Source organism: Podarcis filfolensis, assembly GCF_964270895.1.
Source record: "Podarcis filfolensis genome assembly, chromosome: 2".
Classification (NCBI taxonomy): domain Eukaryota; kingdom Metazoa; phylum Chordata; class Lepidosauria; order Squamata; family Lacertidae; genus Podarcis; species Podarcis filfolensis.
Window position 1 is genome coordinate 117,816,792 of NC_139605.1, and position 17,633 is coordinate 117,834,424.

Genomic DNA, 17,633 nt, shown 5'->3' on the forward strand with positions numbered 1-17,633 from the left:
GAAGACCAACTGAACCTCTGGTGTGTGGGGAACCACCTAATGTCCTCTAATCAGAGGATCTATACGATCAAATATACAAGTATACACATTTTTACAATGCAATGTTCCCTAATAGAATGTACTTTGAATGTTCATTTCACTAACAAATGCACATTTATGCAAACTTTATCTCACTATTTGCATTTGAGTACACCTTCCTTGGCTGAAGAGCCACACTGCAGAATTCAGAAAAGTGTGAATTTTGAAGGCTAGCCATGTGCGGGTTTTCTTTTTCTTTTTCTTTGGAGAGTTCTAATTTGGTAAGTTTGCCTTTAAATGCAAACTGAATTGAAATTCTCCCCCTCCTCTATTCCGTGTGGCTTTCTTCATATGTGGCAGTGCTATGGTGAATAGACAGCCGGCTGATTCATACAGAGCAACATTCCATACCTGCAAATTACACATCTATGTACTGAAAAACATTTCAACCCAGCTTTCAGGTCACATTGCCCTTGCAAATATTTAAACACACAAATCATAAAAAACATCACATCCCTCAATTCACAAACTGCAACAGTTAAAACAGAGCTTTCCAAACTGTGTATAGGTGACAGGTTAGTGTGTCGGCTACAGTGTGTAGGTGTGCCGTGTGAAAGCTCCCTGCTCTCTTCCCGGGGATGGAAAGGGGTTAGTTTAACCTCTGGTTTGCTAGAAAAACTGATTTACTGTGCCGCGAAATGATGGCCATCCAAAAAGTGTGTCACCAACATGAAAAGTTTGGAAAGCTCCCCAATCACAAATCAACACAAACATGGTTTGAAGGTTTTTTGTTTTTTTTTTAAAGTCTTTGGAGTATGCGCGCGCGCGCACACACACACACACACACACACACAGAGTAATGACAGAGCCATGCATATTTCTCCAGGGATGAAATTCCAAAGATGTGGGGCCACATCAAAAAAGACCCTGCCTTTGGCATCCAGCAATCTAACAGGTCTTACCAGCAGACAAAAGAACAGGGCTTCCGATGCTGCTCTTCAACCTTGGGCAGGCTCACTGAAGCAAGCAAAGGCTTATTTTCCCATTCCAATTGCTCCTGGACCACATGAATTGGCAGGAGCAGAACTGTGGCCAGGGCAGGCGGTTGTAATACAATAACCCAAAAGCCTCACAAAAGGAGGTGCCGCCTTTTAAGTTGGTTTGGTCTGGAGACTATCTTCCTGCTGCCGTGGCTCCTAGCATGGAAATCGGACAAGTGCAAACACGCAAACTTGTAGCAGAAAACCACACAGCTCCTTTGAGATAAGGAGGTGATCAGAGAAATCATGAGGAAGCCAAGTCAGGGCTGCGCTGCCACGAGGCATCTGCTCAGGGGTTTCAAAGTTGTTCCAGCTTTTAAGCTGCTCGTCTCTTTTTATTTACGCCTTTGTTGTGGGCGATAGTTTTAAATGTCCATTATCCTAAGCTAACTTGAGTGCCCAGTTAAGCATACAGGTAGGATATTCAGTGGCACAACCTCTAAAACACACACACACACCGTTTCCTTGCCTCGATGCCAGGATGCACATATCATATGGATGATTCCAGTGTTGTTTTTCTAGAAAAAGAGGTACTGGAACTCACCATGAACATCTCCCTTGTTTTCTTAGAATGGCAGTGGCACCCACCTGAGAGGTGCCGGAACTGAGTTCCTGTGAGTTTCCCCTGAGAAAAAGCCCTGGATGAATCACATCTCAGATGTGCTCTAAGTAAAGTAAAGGGACCCCTGACCATTAGGTCCAATCGTGACCGACTCTGGGGTTGTGGCGCTCATCTCGCTTTATTGGCCGAGGGAGCCGGCGTTTGTCCACAGACAGCTTCTGGGTCATGTGGCCAGCATGACTAAGCCACTTCTGGCAAACCAGAGCAGCGCATGGAAATGCCGTTTACCTTCCTGCTGGAGCGGTACCTATTTATCTACTTGCACTTTGACGTGCTTTCGAACTGCTAGGTTGGCAGGAGCGGGGACCGAGCAATGGGAGCTCACCCCGTCGCGGGGATTCAAACCGCCGACCTTCTGATTGGCAAGTCCTAGGCTCTGTGGTTTTAAGCCACAGTGCCACCCGCATCCCTCAGATGTGCTCTACATCACTATATAAACCTCTTATTTTAAGAGGATCACCGCCACAAATCTGCTGAGGCCTGCATTTCGGTAGGAGCCCATGGCCACCCACGCTGCACCTCTGGGTCCCAGGGAGATTGGAAGCAACAAGAGGGAGCACAAAGGAACAAGAGCAGCATACCCAATATCCAATATCCCAGGGATCACATTTGGGATCCTCGTTTTTTGGCCCTGAGCTCTGGAGTGAGCCAGCTGAGTGGTGCAAGAACACAAGACCAAAACAACAACAACAACAACACACCAAGTGTCTTTTGGTGCTCTGGTGCGAGCCAGCTGATTCACACGAGAGCATGAGACCAAAAGCAAGTGTCTTTTGATCTGACGATCTGGCACAAGCCCACTGACTTGTGCCAGAGCACCGAACCAAAAAATGGGACATTCTGGGATCCCATCAGAACCCAGGGTGGCTTCTGTAATTCGGTTTTAAACGGACATTTTAATTTTCACGTGAACCACTTACAACTGCTTATTACTACAGTGTACAGTTACAGACACCTCAGGTTACAAACACTTCGGGTTACAGACTCTGCTAACCTGGAAGTAGTACCTCGGGTACCACACCCCCAGGACGTGTGCCACACCCCCAGGACGCACGCCGTGCCCCCGGGACACATGCCACACCACCCAGGATGCATGCCATCCACACCCCTGCCTGCCTGCTCTCTGCCCCCCTGGTACCAGACCATGCAGCTTCGCCTCTATGCCTCAGGGAGCAAAATGTTTGGGGCTGACCTTGATGCTTGCTGACAAAGCTCATACACACAGCGCTGCATTGGGAGCTAGGCTGCACTCCCTCAGACCATCTGTCCGTTTCATCCACAAATGTCCATGATTTGAATGGCAGCAGCTCTCCAAGATCCCAAGCAGAAAGAGGTCTTTCACACTCCCTAGTTCCCCTGAGATGCCAGGAACTAAGCCTGGGATGTTCTGCATGCAAAACAAGCCCTCCTTTTCCAAACCAGGTTTCCTTCCCACAAATCAATTGGGGAGAGTTCCCTCTTCACTACTTTTAATTACTCTCAACCTGCTTGCATGTGAAGACCACATGTCCACTTAGAAAACAAGCCAAGCAGAGTCCCAAACTGTGCTTCTTAGGCACAGTCGTACCTTGGAAGTCGAATGGAATCCATTCCGGAAGTCTGTTCAACTTCCAAAACGTTCAGAAACCAAAGCACTGCTTCTGATTGGCTGTGGGAAGTTCCTGCAGCCAATCAGAAGCCGTGGAATCCTCGTCGGACGTTCAGGTTCCAAAAATAGCCATATTTCCAGTTATCAGGTCATATTTCCAGTAATAGGTCATATTTCCAATTATCAGACCATCCAAGGATTACACTTTAGAGAAGAAAGAATAGAGTATTGCCTTGAATCATCATTTCAAGCAAAGGCTGGCTAAGCTGGCCGCAGTGGAGCAGAGGAAGCAAGTCATATGAGGATAAGCAGAAAGGAACCACACCAGGTTTTCCATGTGTGTTTACTTTTATTTCATACAAAGGTGAACAAAGAGAAAAAGGAAAACACCTTGGCTCACATATACGCACAGATAGCATTAAGGGCTGCACCTGTTTAGAGGGGTGTTGCATTTGTAACCAGGGGCGGAGAATAGTTTTCAGCCCAATGGCTATATTCCCTGGCAGGCAATGTTCTGGGTGCTGCTGCATGCTGGTGATGGGCAGGGCCAGAGGCAGAAATGTGCCCAGCAACGTATATGACTCTTACCATTGTGCAGTTGGCTACATTCCAGCCATGCAAAAATTAGAGGTTCTTACACCCCACTCCTCCTCCTCCCAGTATCTCCATTCAGGGGCAAGCCAGGGGCAGCGTCACAGCTGAAAATCAACTGTGTGTACACACACACTTCTTATCCAATAAAATAAGCCCCGAAGCTCAATTTCTTGAGCTCCTAATGATGGGAATCATTATGTTTTTGTAAAACTTCAATAAATATCTCTAAAAAAAAAATGATGGGAATCAGTAATAACGCTCCTTTAAACCTAACGTCATTTTTATTGGCTGACATGGATTATTACACATCATAAAAGACTGCCCAATTTGTCAAATAGGCTGAAGACAATCCATGTTAATGTATGGTGTACAGATTTTGAGAGGGGATGTTTATGGTAGTGCCCTTTGTATGCATTGATTCTGATGCTCTGTCTCTGGTCTTGGCGATTTGTGCATCTCTTTCGCCCTCCCTCCCTCCTTCCTTCTCTCTCTCTCTCTGTATGAATGAGCTATAAATTTTGAAATATTTGAAACAGTATTTTAATATTTCTGCTATATTGGTTTTTAGTATTTCTACTGTGTTTGTGAGACGCGGGTGGCACAGTGGGTTAAACCACAGAGCGTAGGGCTTACCGATAAGAAGGTCAGTGGTTTGAATCCCTGCAACGTGGGTGAGCTCCCGTTGCTCGGTCCCTGCTCCTGCGAAGCTAGCAGTTCGGAAGCACGTCAAAGTGCAAGTAGATAAATAGGTACCACTCCGGCGGGAAGGTAAACAGAGTTTCTGTGCGCTGCTCTGGTTTCTCCAGAAGCGGCTTAGTCATGCTGGCCACATGACCCGGAAGCTGTACGCCCAGCGGCGTAGCGTGGGTTGTCAGCACCCGGGGCAAGGCAAGTAATTTGCGCCCCCTAACCCCTAACCTGCCGCCGCTGCCAGCTTCTTCTTGCTGCTGCCTGGTCTGGTCTGGTGTGGTTCTCTCCCGCGCTCAGCGCTGCGCTGGGCGGCCGCTGCACTGTCCCTCCCCCAGATAGTGCCTCGCTCTCTCTCCGCACCGCACGCCTGGCACCCACCCCCTCCACAGTGGGCGGCGACCCGGCGGCTTGGATCGGATTCGCACAGCCAGCACTGCAGTGAGAGAGAGTGAGTGAGCCAGGTAGGGGCAGAGAGCTGCGAGTGCGAGTGCGCCCCCCCAGATGTTGCGCCCGGTGCGGCCGGCCCCCCCCTGCACCCCCCACGCTATGCCACTGTGTACGCCGGCTCCCTTGGCCGGTAAAGCGAGATGAGCGCCGCAACCCCAGAGTCATCTGCAACTCGACCTAATGGTCAGGGGTCCCTTTACCTTTACAGTGGTACCTCGGGTTAAGAACTTAATTCGTTCCGGAGGTCCGTACTTAACCTGAAACTGTTCTTAACCTGAAGCACCACTTTAGCTAATGGGGCCTCCCACTGCCGCTGTGCCGCCGGAGCATGATTTCTATTCTCATCCTGAAGCAAAGTTCTTAACCTGAAGCACTATTTCTGGGTTAGCGGAGTCTGTAACCTGAAGCGTATGTAACCCGAGGTAATAATAATAATAATAATAATAATAATAATAATAATAATAATAATAATTTATTTGTACCCCGCCCATCTGGCTGGGTTTCCCCATCCACTCTGGGCGGCTTCCACAGAAACCAAAAATATACTACAGGTACCACTGTATTGTGCTTGTAAGTCGCTGTGAGTCATTTTTATGACTAAAGTGACAAATAAATAAATAAATAATATAAAGCAAGGCAGGCGTAGTACTTGTAAAACAGTACTGGTTGCTACAGCAAACAGATCATTTGCCACTGGAGCCTATAAATCATGGCAGCCGCTACCCGAGAAACAGAAAACTGTGCAATAGCAGCCACTTCCCTCACATTCAGCACCAGCCACGTCTGCAGGTGCCAAAAGGCTCTGGGAAACAGAAAGTGATTCACAGACTTGAGGAATCTCAAGGCAACACCACCATGTGACCACTCATAATATACTACCGGCTGAAGTAGACGGTGGAAGCAGCAGTTGCTTAAACAAGTTGGGACCAAGCCACACAACAGATTAAACCTACTAAACTGCTTGCTTTTAACTGAAGCAGGAAGTTCAAATGTCACTCAGCCACAATCTGATCTCAGGCAAGTTGCTTCTCTCTCAAGGTCCTTCCAGGAGGGGGCTTAATTTGCAGACAGGAAATCAGTCCAGTGGTTACATACGCTTCAGGTTACATACGCTTCAGGTTACAGACTCTGCGAACCCAGAAATAGTGCTTCAGGTTAAGCACTTTGCTTCAGGATGAGAACAGAAATAGTGCTCTGGCGGCACGGCAGCAGCAGGAGGCCCCATTAGCTAAAGTGGTGCTTCAGGTTAAGAACAGTTTCAGGTTAAGTACGGACCTCCGGAACGAATTAAGTACTTAACCTGAAATACTACTGTAACAGGTTTTGTTAAAAATATATATATTTATCGGATTGTCCCTGGAAAGGACTAATCCAGTGAGTTGTGGGGGGGGGGGCGGTCTGGCTGGCATTTTGATGCCAAACACGTTGTATGGAAAAAAACACCACCACCAAAGAAAACTTGCAAGCAGGGAGAGCACCAGGCTTCAGATATCCCACCAGCAACGTGGAGATAACCCAGGTTTGGGGAACCTGTGGCCCTCAGATGTTGCTGAACTAAACCTTGCACCATCCCTGGCCATTGGCGATGCTTGCTGAGGTGGATAGGGTTTGGAGTCCAGGTCTCTCACACCTGAGATAACCATAGGAATCTGGATTATGGCCTGGATTACAATACAGTTGTTGTTGTTTAGTTGTTTAGTCGTGTCCGACTCTTCGTGACCCCATGGACCAGAGCACGCCAGGCCCTCCTGTCTTCCACTGCCTCCCGCAGTTTGGTCAGACTCATGCTGGTAGCTTCGAGAACACTGTCCAACCATCTCATCCTCTGTCGTCCCCTTACCTAAGAGAGTTTGGATTTGATATCCCACTTTATCATTACCCGAAGGAGTCTCAAAGCGGCTAACATTCTCCTTTCCCTCCCTCCCCCACAACAAACACTCTGTGAGGTGAGTGGGGCTGAGAGACTTCAGAGAAGTGTGACTGGCCCAAGGTCACCCAGCAGCTGCATGTGGAGGAGTGGAGACGCGAACCCGGTTCCCCAGATTATGAGACTACCGCTCTTAACCACTACACCACACTGGCTGGTGTGGTGTGGTTCTTACCTGGGGTTAAGAACTTAATTCGTTCTGGAAGTCCGTTCTTAACCTGAAACTGTTCTTAACCAGAGGTACCACTTTAGCTAATGGGGCCTCCCACTGCTGCTGTGCTGCCGCCGCACAATTTCTGTTCTCATCCTGAAGCAAAGTTTTTAACCCGAGGTACTATTTCTGGGTGAGGGAGTCTATAACCTGAAGCATCTGTAACCCGAGGTACCACTGTACCTAGAATCCTGCCTAGAAGCTGCCTCTATTCCCGCCCTAATCTTGCAATCATAGCCGCTGGCATCTCCTGGATGAGCAATTGATAGGAAGGAAAGTCCACGAAATTTCCATACAATGAGCAAAATTGGAAGCCTTTTCCAAAGCTGGAATGCCATCAACATGCTCTGGAATGAGCACTGAAGGTTCCTCAGCTGGCTTCCATCAGCCTTCTTGCCATGGGGCAGGCACCCCCAAACTCGGCCCTCCAGCTGTTTTGGGACTACAATTCCCATCGTCCTGGACCACTGGTCCTGTTAGCTAAGGATGATCGGAGCTGTAGTCCCAAAACAGCTTGTGGGCTGAGTTTGGGGATGTCTGCCAGTAAGGGTGTGAGATTTATATTGGGATATGGCTGTGGGGAGGATGGGTTAATAACTCGCTCCTAATCAGGCACAAAAAAACAGGGAGGAGCTCCTGATCACAGATCACCTGTGCCTCTACTTATACCCTTATTAACTGCTCCAATGAGCCTTCTTTGGTATTCAAGAGCATCTTTCTGTCGCCAAGAAAACACTGGGAGTCAAAATAATAATAAACACCCTGGGGAGTGGCATCCATGTGTGTACATGTAGAGAAGAGAGGCACAATTGTAGCCACATCTGTCAAGTTCCTTTCGAGCGTGAAGGCAAAAGGGCTTATTTGCCTAAAAGATGAAATCTGAGAATTTCAGAAGCCAACACTGTCCAATTGCATTCTGGATTTTAACTCAGTGTAAAAACCAAGAAATCCACCTGCTGCATAGCCAGCCAAGACCTGAGGCTGCCACTATGCTTCTGCAATGGCACAGCAGATATCAGCTTTAAGATAAAGTCTCCAAGTACAGCACACCCAGAGTATCGTTTTGAGAAATCAAGGTGCACTTGTAATCCTTTGGCTGCAAGCACTACAGATGCCTTTCCCTCTAGATGTGCCAACTCTTCGGGGGGAACTGGGTTCTGGAAGGAGAACGCAGGCTGCAGACTGTGGCTCGTGGCAGAAAGAGAAAAGGATGGGGAAAATGCGCAGCCTCCTCCAGTTGCCCTTTCTATTAAGCATTCGTCATGATTTGTGCTCATGATACTATCAGGGCAGTTATACGTGTTCCTGCTTTCACTACCATTTGCTCCTACAAATGTTTTGGGGCAGATATATGCAATAGGTGCATGGCCTCTAGCTTCCTGGTAAAATCCAGTAATTTTTCATACCACAAGTGTTCTAGGGTTTCTTCCTCCCACTTTTGCCTCTACCTGCAATCCTAAATATGCACGCTTACCTGGAACTATTCCCATTGAACATACTGGGTCTTACTTCTGAGTAAACATGCACAAACTCTCCACAGACCTGCCAACACTTTAAAGTCAAAATCTGGGGTGACACCTCCTGTTTTTATCGCCAGAGCACAGCAGCCATTTTGGTTGCCATGATCTCACATGATTTCGCGTTGCTGGGCACTGTGCAAGATCTTTTTTGGGGGGAGGGAATCGTGCTGTGAATTCACGCGATATCAGAGCAACAAAAATGGCCGCCATTCTCTCATGATAAAAAACAGGGTGTCCTTTTTATTCTGAGAGACTTGCAGGGTATGGCTCCACTTCTATACAAATTGTTATAGGACTGCATTATTGGGAATCCTGTGACTCATAAAGATCCATAACTGTAGACAAGCGTCACCAGTTGCAGTGACATGCCCGATATGTTCTAAGGCACTCTCTCACTGCATTTGGGTTGACAGTGAGACATAGTCAGAATCAGGGGTGTACAAAGTGGGGGGCGTAGGGGGCGGGCCGCCCTGGTGCCACTTTGGGGGGGTTGACAAGATGGCCCCTGCCTCTCCCCAGCTGTAGAGCGGCCAAGGGCTCGGGCAGTCTGTATGGAATGCCACACACGCGCAGTCCGTATGGACGCTGTGCAAACGGAAGCCCATATGGCTGCCATGCACAAGCGGCAGCCCATACAGAGTGCGCATGTACGGCATCCTGTATGGTTGCCACACATGCCCAGTCCATATGGCCTCCCCCACATGTGCACTCCATACGAGCTACCCCGCCCCGGGTGCCAGAGAGGGTTCCTCTGCCACTGGTCAGAATGCCTAGCACTCTTGTGAACAGAGCACATCCCAGAATCTTCTACAAAACGCAGCAACACAGCAGTCAAATTGACATAAACAAGTTTCCTTGACCGTAGGAAATCTGGATAACCACTGCCAGTTACATCACACTGGCTCACAAGAATCAAGCCTCTCAGGAATCTGAAATCTATAGAGTAATCAGGCGCTCCTCTTTGAAACGCATTCAGGATGCCAGGAGAAAATTGTTCCTGGGGCCGAAACACTTGGCTGCAAGCTACATTCACTTCAAAGTACTCCATCATTAACAGATGATATAATTGTAGGCTTAGGTTTGCTACTTGTGAAATAGGCCTTGCAAAATATGACAGAGCACATTAACAGCCCATGTCTCAGACAAAGAAGCCTTTTTGATGGAATGCTAGAAGAGGCAATTCATCCAGTTTACTCTAGTGGGAGGGGATGAGGTGAGGGGCAGGTTCCGCCTCCATCCAGACTGTCAGTATTTTGTGGGAGGAATTCAAGCGCATTCTGGGAAATTTAGGTTTGCACAATTAAAGTGAATTAAAGCATATTGTCACCATAGGGCAACTAATCCACTATGGGGGTGGGGGGGGGTAGGGAAGAAACAGACTTTTTGTGGTTGGGATTAGGAAAGCAACAGGAAAATGCATTTTTTAAAGTGTGGAGCGAACAGTCAGGGTACAATGTGTAAACACAATGCAAAGTAAATCAAGATTAATGATCGTTGTCATATAATTGCAAAGCAAATGAATGAAAGTGAATGCTCAATGAAGTTCAGATATACCGTATTTTTCGCTCTATAGGACGCACTTTTCCCCCTCCAAAAATGAAGGGGAAATGTGTGTGTGTCCTATGGGGCGAATGCAGGCTTTCGCTGAAGTCTGGAGAGCGAGAGGGGTCGGTGCGCACCAACCCGTCTCGCTCTCCAGGCTTCAGGCAGCTATCCGCAAGCCTTCAGAGCGCTCCGAAGGCTTGCGGACAGCAGCCTGCAGCCCAGCGAGCGCTGCGCGAACTCCCGCTGCGCTCGCCGGGCTTTAGGCAGCCATCCGCAAGACTTCTGAGCGCAGCGGGAACTCCCTCCGCGCTCAGAAGTCTTGCGGATAGCAGGCTGTGTAAGCTTTCCGAAAGCAAATCAAGATGAGTGCTCAATAAACAGAGCATCTGGAGCAGAAATACCACCCACAACTCAGTTCAGCCCTCAGAGTTACTATGACAAGGGAAGAGGATAAAGAAATCTCCTTGTCTGCCATTCTCTGCAACGTGTTCTTGGTAAGTGCATTAATGGGGCTTTATTCTACTTTATAAGTTGTTCTGAAATGCTTCCCCAGAGCCGGTACATTATTGTTTTCAGGAGAGGCTACAGTGCCACAAAAGCAGGGCAATTCCACCATCACCCTGGAACGCTTGTGGTATGCAAAGTTACGGAGCTGGAGCAGGAAGTTACCAGACATGCACTGATTGGAAATGAGGCAGCAGGATTGCCCTCAAAACTTTTGCAGGTGCAAATAGTGTTGAAAATTGGTGGGATTGGGTGAAACTGCCCTGACACCGTCATGAGCACAAATCTTCAGGAATGTGCAATAAAAGGGGCACCTGGAGGGGGTCTTCTGTGCATCTGTGTTGTTAATCCTCCTCAACCCCTTTACTTTGTTTTTTTAAAAGAGTAAAGGTAAAGGTACTCCTGACCATTAGGTCCAGTCGTGACCGACTCTGGGGTTGTGGCGCTCATCATGCTTTATTGGCCGAGGGAGCCGGCGTACAGCTTCCGGGTCATGTGGCCAGCATGACTAACCCGCTTTTGCCGTTTACGTTCCCGCCAGAGTGGTACCTATTTATCTACTTGCACTTTGACGTGCTTCCGAACTGCTAGGTGGACAGCAGCTGGGACCGAGCAACGGGAGCTCACACTGTTGCAGGGATTCTGACCCCCCCCCCACTAATAGTCCCCACTTGAAATCATACGTATTTATTTAAGATGAAAACCAAGGTTTTGATCAAAGTCCACAGGTGATGGTGCTTTCAAATGTTCCTTGGTGTTCACACTGCTGTCCCCTTGAGTTACTGCTCACTATCAGCCAATTTTTTTTTTTAAGAAAAGGTAAGCGATCTAGCAAGTTTAGTCTTGCATCAGTAAACTCTGTGGCAAGAAAGGCTGTTATCTTTCAAGCAGCTGCTAACCTTTCCATGCAGGGCTGTCTAGCTGGCACAGAGGTTAACCCTTCATTTGAACTAGACTTTAAAGATGCAATCTTTATAGGCGCTTTCTTGAGAATAAACTCCATCGGACAGGATTTACCACAGAGCAGATGGGCACAGGATTGTACTCTAAATCCCCCACTTTCTCTCCATCTGAGGGAAAAGAGCACGATGTAATCCTTTAAAAAAATAAAAATGGTTTACTCTCACAACAACTTCACCACCTGTATAAAAGGTGTGCACTGGCCTTCGACAAGATCACTGCTGCATTAAAAAAATCAGTGCGGAGCCTGATCCTATGGACATTTACTCAGAAGCAAGTCCCATTGAACTCAATGGATCTTTCCCCCAAGTACAGTGTAGAAGTCTGGAGTTTCATCTGCTCATTGAGGAGTTGTTGCAGCATTTCTGGGAATGTAAGTTTGACTCCCCCCTCCCCAAAAACCCTCCAACACATGCAGTTTTGCTATTCAGTTTTGCTGTTTTAGACTCTGGACTGAATGGTGTTGATGGGTGGCTGGGTGAGCACCTTAGATGGCAATGTGCATTACTTCAAATTGTGATAATCCTCCAACATTTGGAGCCCTCTTGCTCATACTACTGAGTGAGGCTCTGGAGGGCTGCTCAGAAGTGTTGCCCCACAACCTTATGTTGACCTCCAGACAACAGTGTAACAATGAGTTTTGATCGACTGCTTTTCATTTGCAGTAGCTGCACATCATATTACCCACAGACTTCTCTTCCTGCCCCATCCACCTGTAACATCTGCATAAAGGTAAAAGTAAAGGGACCCCTGACCATTAGGTCCAGTCGTGGCCGACTCTGGGGTTGCGGCGCTCATCTCACTTTACTGGCCAAGGGAGCCGGCGTACAGCTTCCGGGTCATGTGGCCAGCTCTGGCGAACCAGAGCAGCGCACGGAAACACCGTTTACCTTCCTGCCGGAGTGGTACCTATTTATCTACTTGCACTGGTGTGCTTTTGAACTGCTAGGTTGGCAGGAGCAGGGACCAAGCAACGAGAGCTCACTCCGTCGCGGGATTCGAACCGCCGACCTTCTGATCGGCAAGTCCTAGGCTCTGTGACTTAACCCACAGTGCCACCCGAGTCCCAACATCTGCATACACGTAAATAAATCTGCTGGAACGATGGAAGCCCATTGGTTCTTACAGAGCGATGGAGGTAAAGATACTCAGCGTTTCCAGAAAAAAAGCTTGGGATGAGGCTGGCTGGAAGGGAAAACATCCATTGCTCAGTTGAGTGGCAGCAGCTCACCTACCTTTAGGCAAAGTTGGGGAGGGGGAAGGGGGGGAAATGGAAATTAATGCAGCTTTGCAATGCACTCCTTACTGAAGACATATTGTAGTGCCATTGTCCCCCTAAGCAATTTCTGTTTGCACTTTTTTAAAAAAGAAAGTCAAGTATAGGCTGTGGCCCTCCACAGGTCATGGGACTACAACTCCCATCATCTTTAATCTTTGGTCCACAGTGGCTGAAGCTGATGGGAGTTGTAGTGCAGAACATCTAAAGGGCACTAGGTTGGGGAAGGTCAGTAACGTAGTGGTATAACCTGATTGCAGACTCAGTGCATACATGCATAGGCTCCAACTTTGCATGTTAAGTTGTCTGCAGAGAAACTGGACAACCAAGATTTTTTTCCTCATCAGAAGATGAGTGTAATCACTGTCACTTTTGCCATCTTGTGAGTGCTGCTCTGTGTTGCAGACAAAAAATGACCCACGATCTGAGCACATGTTGAATCATTCTCTTGACATGGGCATACTTTTCACAGGGTGGGGGGGAAAGTGGGATTGCAAATGGTCCCAACTTGTGACAGGGGTTTGGGTAGACTAGGCAAGTCGCATCTCAAAAGAGAAACATCAGTGGCATGACTGCAGCAACTAATCATTCCCTAATTGTAGTTTTATTTTTGTTGTTTGGTGGTGGTGGGATTGTGGTGTCTGCCAATCCAATCTTTCAGATGGATATAATAACTTCCCTAGACATTTGTGCTAAATTGTCCAAAGCAACTAAACTGTACTGAAAGTCTTAAGCTGTGGACACAGATGTCCCTGATTAAACTGTTGCCTACATTATCAACCCACTCTCAGGGGTCAGCAAACTTTTTCAGCATGGGGCCAGTCCACTGTCCCTCAGACCTTGTGGGGGGCTGGACTATATTTTGAAAAAAATATATGAACAAATTCCTATGCCCCACAAATAACCCAGAGATGCATTTTAATAAAAGTACACATTCTACTCATGTAAAAACACCAGGCAGGCCCCACAAATAACCCAGAGATGCATTTTAAATAAAAGGACACATTCTATGCATGTAAAAACACACTGATTCCCGGACCATCCATGGGCCAGATTTAGAAGGCGATTGGGCTGGATCCAGCCCCAAGTTTGCCTACCCAAGGACTAGGCAGTCTCCAACAAACATCTCTCACGCCCCACTTGCAGTACTGGATAATACAACCTCCCTTACTACATACATTGTTGAACATACTCTTTTCACTACAGTTAGAACTACAGAATTGGAAGGGACCACACGAGTAAACCAGTCGAACTCCCTGCCACGCAGAAGTCTCAACTAAAGCATCCAAAACAGATGTTCTTAAAAACCTCTGCTTGAAAACCTCCAAGGAAGGAGAGTCCACCACCTCTGGAGAAGGTCCATTCTGAGATTTGCTCCCCCCCCCCCCGTTCTCTCTTTAGTAATAGGAGTAACAACAACTACTACAACAGCTGCAGGTGGAGTTTAGAGCATTGCTGCATCTCCAATTCCAATCAGCTGCATCAGCCAGCAGGGCCAATAGCCAAGGATGATGGGAGTTGGAGTCCAAGAACCATAAAGAAGGCTGATCGCCAAAGAATTGATGCTTTTGAATTATGGTGCTGGAGGAGACTCTTGAGAGTCCCATGGACTGCAAGAAGATCAAACCTATCCATTCTGAAGGAAATCAGCCCCGAGTGCTCACTGGAAGGACAGATCCTGAAGCTGAGGCTCCAATACTTTGGCCACCTCATGAGAAGAGAAGACTCCCTGGAAAAGACCCTGATGTTGGGAAAGATGGAGGGCACAAGAATAAGGGGACGGCAGAGGATGAGATGGTTGGACAGTGTTCTCGAGGCTACCAGCATGAGTTTGACCAAACTGCGGGAGGCAGTGGAAGACAGGAGAGCCTGGCATGCTCTGGTCCATGGGGTCACAAAGAGTCAGACACGACTAAACAACAACAACAACAGTGGAAAGGAATGACTTTGGCTACTCCTGGTCTATAAAGTTGCATGCAATGGAATGGGGATCATCATTGCAACATGTAGGGCAACTTGCAAGCCTTCCCAAAGCCTACACACTCCAAGAAGCTGCCATGCCTAAATTTGCAATGCCAAATGAGCACTTGAACCTCACAGGGGATTATTTGGGTGCACTTGTGAATGATGTTAATGCAGGGTAGGCGCAGCATTTCAAAATCACAGAGACGCAGACCAGAGTCTGCCTTTAGGCAGAGTCGAAGGAGATTTGAGAAAAGTGCCGCTTCCTGTGGCGCACACTCACACCCACATCCGCAGAAGCAATCCCCGGCTCTCTGCCCCGATCAAGCAAGTTTTGCAGGTTTCGGTATTGGTTCAAAACCTGTCGGACCTGTGAACCAGAGACCCGCGTGCAATGACTGTGTCACAATAAGAAGCCACCCCTCCTTCAAGTCAGTCCGCGCGCAATACTCGACCCCACATGACCTTCAGTGGAAAGGGCTGGAAGGAACTGACAAGTGAATGGATAGTAAGGTGATTTACTCCCAGTGGCAAAACCCGCTTTCCATTTGTTCAGGATAGTTTGAGGAGGGAGGGATGGGAGGGAGAAGACAGGCAGGAGGAAGAAGCCGCAGAAAGAGGACATCTGAAGTAGCCTGGTCCCATCTCTCAACCCGCCTCCAACGCACCCCAACCATACGCGCCCCAAGACATCTTTCCTAAGGCAATAGTTTAGCGGGACTAACTAACACAGAAATAAAGCCCCCTCCTCTCTATTTGGATCGCCAGGAGTTAAAACGAGATTTTCAAAAAGAGGAAAAATATTAAAGCCTTCTTATGTATATTTGTATCACCAGTTGAAGCAAAGGACACTTTTTTGGGGGGGGGGTACCACAGGTGAAAGCATCCCCGCGCAGCCACGAATTCACCCCAACTCCAGGGGGAAGCCCCCCACGCTTTCAGCATCCACCCCACTGGACCCTGTTCCCAAATGCGCTTCCTCCTCAAACGGGAAAGCCACCAAGGATGGGGGGGGGGACGCGCGCCTGCCCCCCCCCGCCAAGGAAGGAGCCCAGCCCAGCGGCTCCCCAGTCCCAGAAGCAGTGGGTCCGCGCCCCGATCCGCGGAGTCCGAAGCACAAAGGCGGAGAGGCTGCACTCACCTCGCCCGGGACCACCTCGGCGCGCTCTCTGGCCGCGACTGCTGGGCAGCCTCCGCTCTGGCGCAGGTGGAGCCCGGAGGAGGCGGGTCCCGCCCGCCGGACTTCTCACCTGCCGCCGACCCCGGGCGAGCCAGCGGGAAACTCCGCCGCCCCAGGCACAGGTGTATCTCGGAGCGGCGCCGCTGGGTCCTAGGGCCGGCGCGCCCCCAGCCAGGCGCCTCGCACGTTGGGTCCTAGCGCCCGGAAGCGCCAAGTTGGGAGGGAGCCGCAGGGGTCATCTAGTCCAGCCCCTGGCAAGGCAGGAAGCAGCAGGCATTGGGCACACTTCGGGTCCCGCTTCATTGCTGAGTGAGCTGGAGGCGGCCCTCCAGGTTGAAGCAGGCTCCATCATCGGTAGAGCATGAGACTCTTTATATAAAAAAAAACGTTTAGGTGCACTCTCACTTTCCTCCTCATATTGAAATACTGCCCCTCAATGAGGCCAAACTTAGATTCACAAAATGTTTAGGGGTATGCGTACCCCTGTGTCCCCCCAGAAAAAAAGCACTGTGTGTATATATATAATTTTTTGTTTTACACTTTAGAATATTCATTTAAACAACCTTAAAATGTCAATGACGAAGATTTGGAGATATGCTTCAGACTATGGGGAGCCCCGAAAAATTAATAAATAAAATTTGGATTACAATTTGGTCTTTTTAAATTTTAATTTCTTGTTTTTAATTGGATTATGATGTGGATATGTTGATTGGCTGTTTTTATTGGAAAATCAATAAAAATGATTTTTTAAAAAAAAATGTCAGTGACTTCCCTTCTTCTCTTTCCATGGTTCATTTTGCATATCATAAATCCGTGCATATTTTACATAAAGGAAACCATTCAGTGTTCCATTATTACGTCCTACAAAACTTGTTTGCACTGTTGAATTTATCTTAATGCTGCCTACGTTTTCAAGTGTACACAATCCCCTCCCCCATATACTCAATAAACATTTTCCAGTCTTCTTTAAATGTATGTTCTTCTTGTTCTCTTATTCTGTATGTTAGGTCTGCAAGGCTGTGCATATTCCATCTTCTTTAAGTTGCCATTCTTCTTTAGTTGGGATCTCGTAGAGCATGAGACTCAAGGTCGCGGGTTTGAACCCTGCGTCGGGCAAAAGATTCTTGCATTTCAGGGGGCTGGACTAGATAGTCCTCGTGGTCAAATGATAGATAACACACCTGATGAAATGGGGCCCAATCCATGAAAGCTTACAGTCTCCCTCCCAAAAAAAGCTGCTTTGTTTCAAAACTCCAACAAGAGGGTTTGTGGTTCCTGCAATGACCTAATACAGCTTAGCCAGACACATGATTCAAATTGTGAGCACTCCACGTGATGCATTGAGACAGGAGAGGAACCAAAACCGAGAAAGGAGACAGTGGAGATAAAGGAGAAGCATGCCTGCAGCCAGTTAGACCTCACCACAACCTTTTCAGAACTGTACACTGCTAAAAACGTCAGATCAAAACCATTTTTAAAAAAACCGTTTGGAGTTTTCAAGAAGTGCCTGTGCAGATTTGCACAGCTGCAGACACAAAGGTGTGAGGCA

The 17,633-nt window shown here is 48.0% G+C and overlaps 1 protein-coding gene across 3 annotated transcripts in view; it reads right to left on the reverse strand.

The window, feature by feature from the left end:
* The window catches only part of GALNT6 (polypeptide N-acetylgalactosaminyltransferase 6), a 61,622-nt gene that overhangs the window by 41,998 nt on the left and 1,991 nt on the right, over positions 1-17,633 (reverse strand). Inside the window, exon 1 of one of the 3 annotated variants that reach the window (XM_083599257.1) lies at positions 16,046-16,254. The exons of 1 other annotated variant lie outside the window; for it this stretch is intronic. The gene's annotated coding sequence lies outside the window, so the exon portion shown is untranslated. Of the gene's footprint in view, positions 1-16,045; positions 16,255-17,633 lie in introns of those variants that run through there. One more of the 3 variants, XM_083599259.1, reaches the window with a different exon arrangement.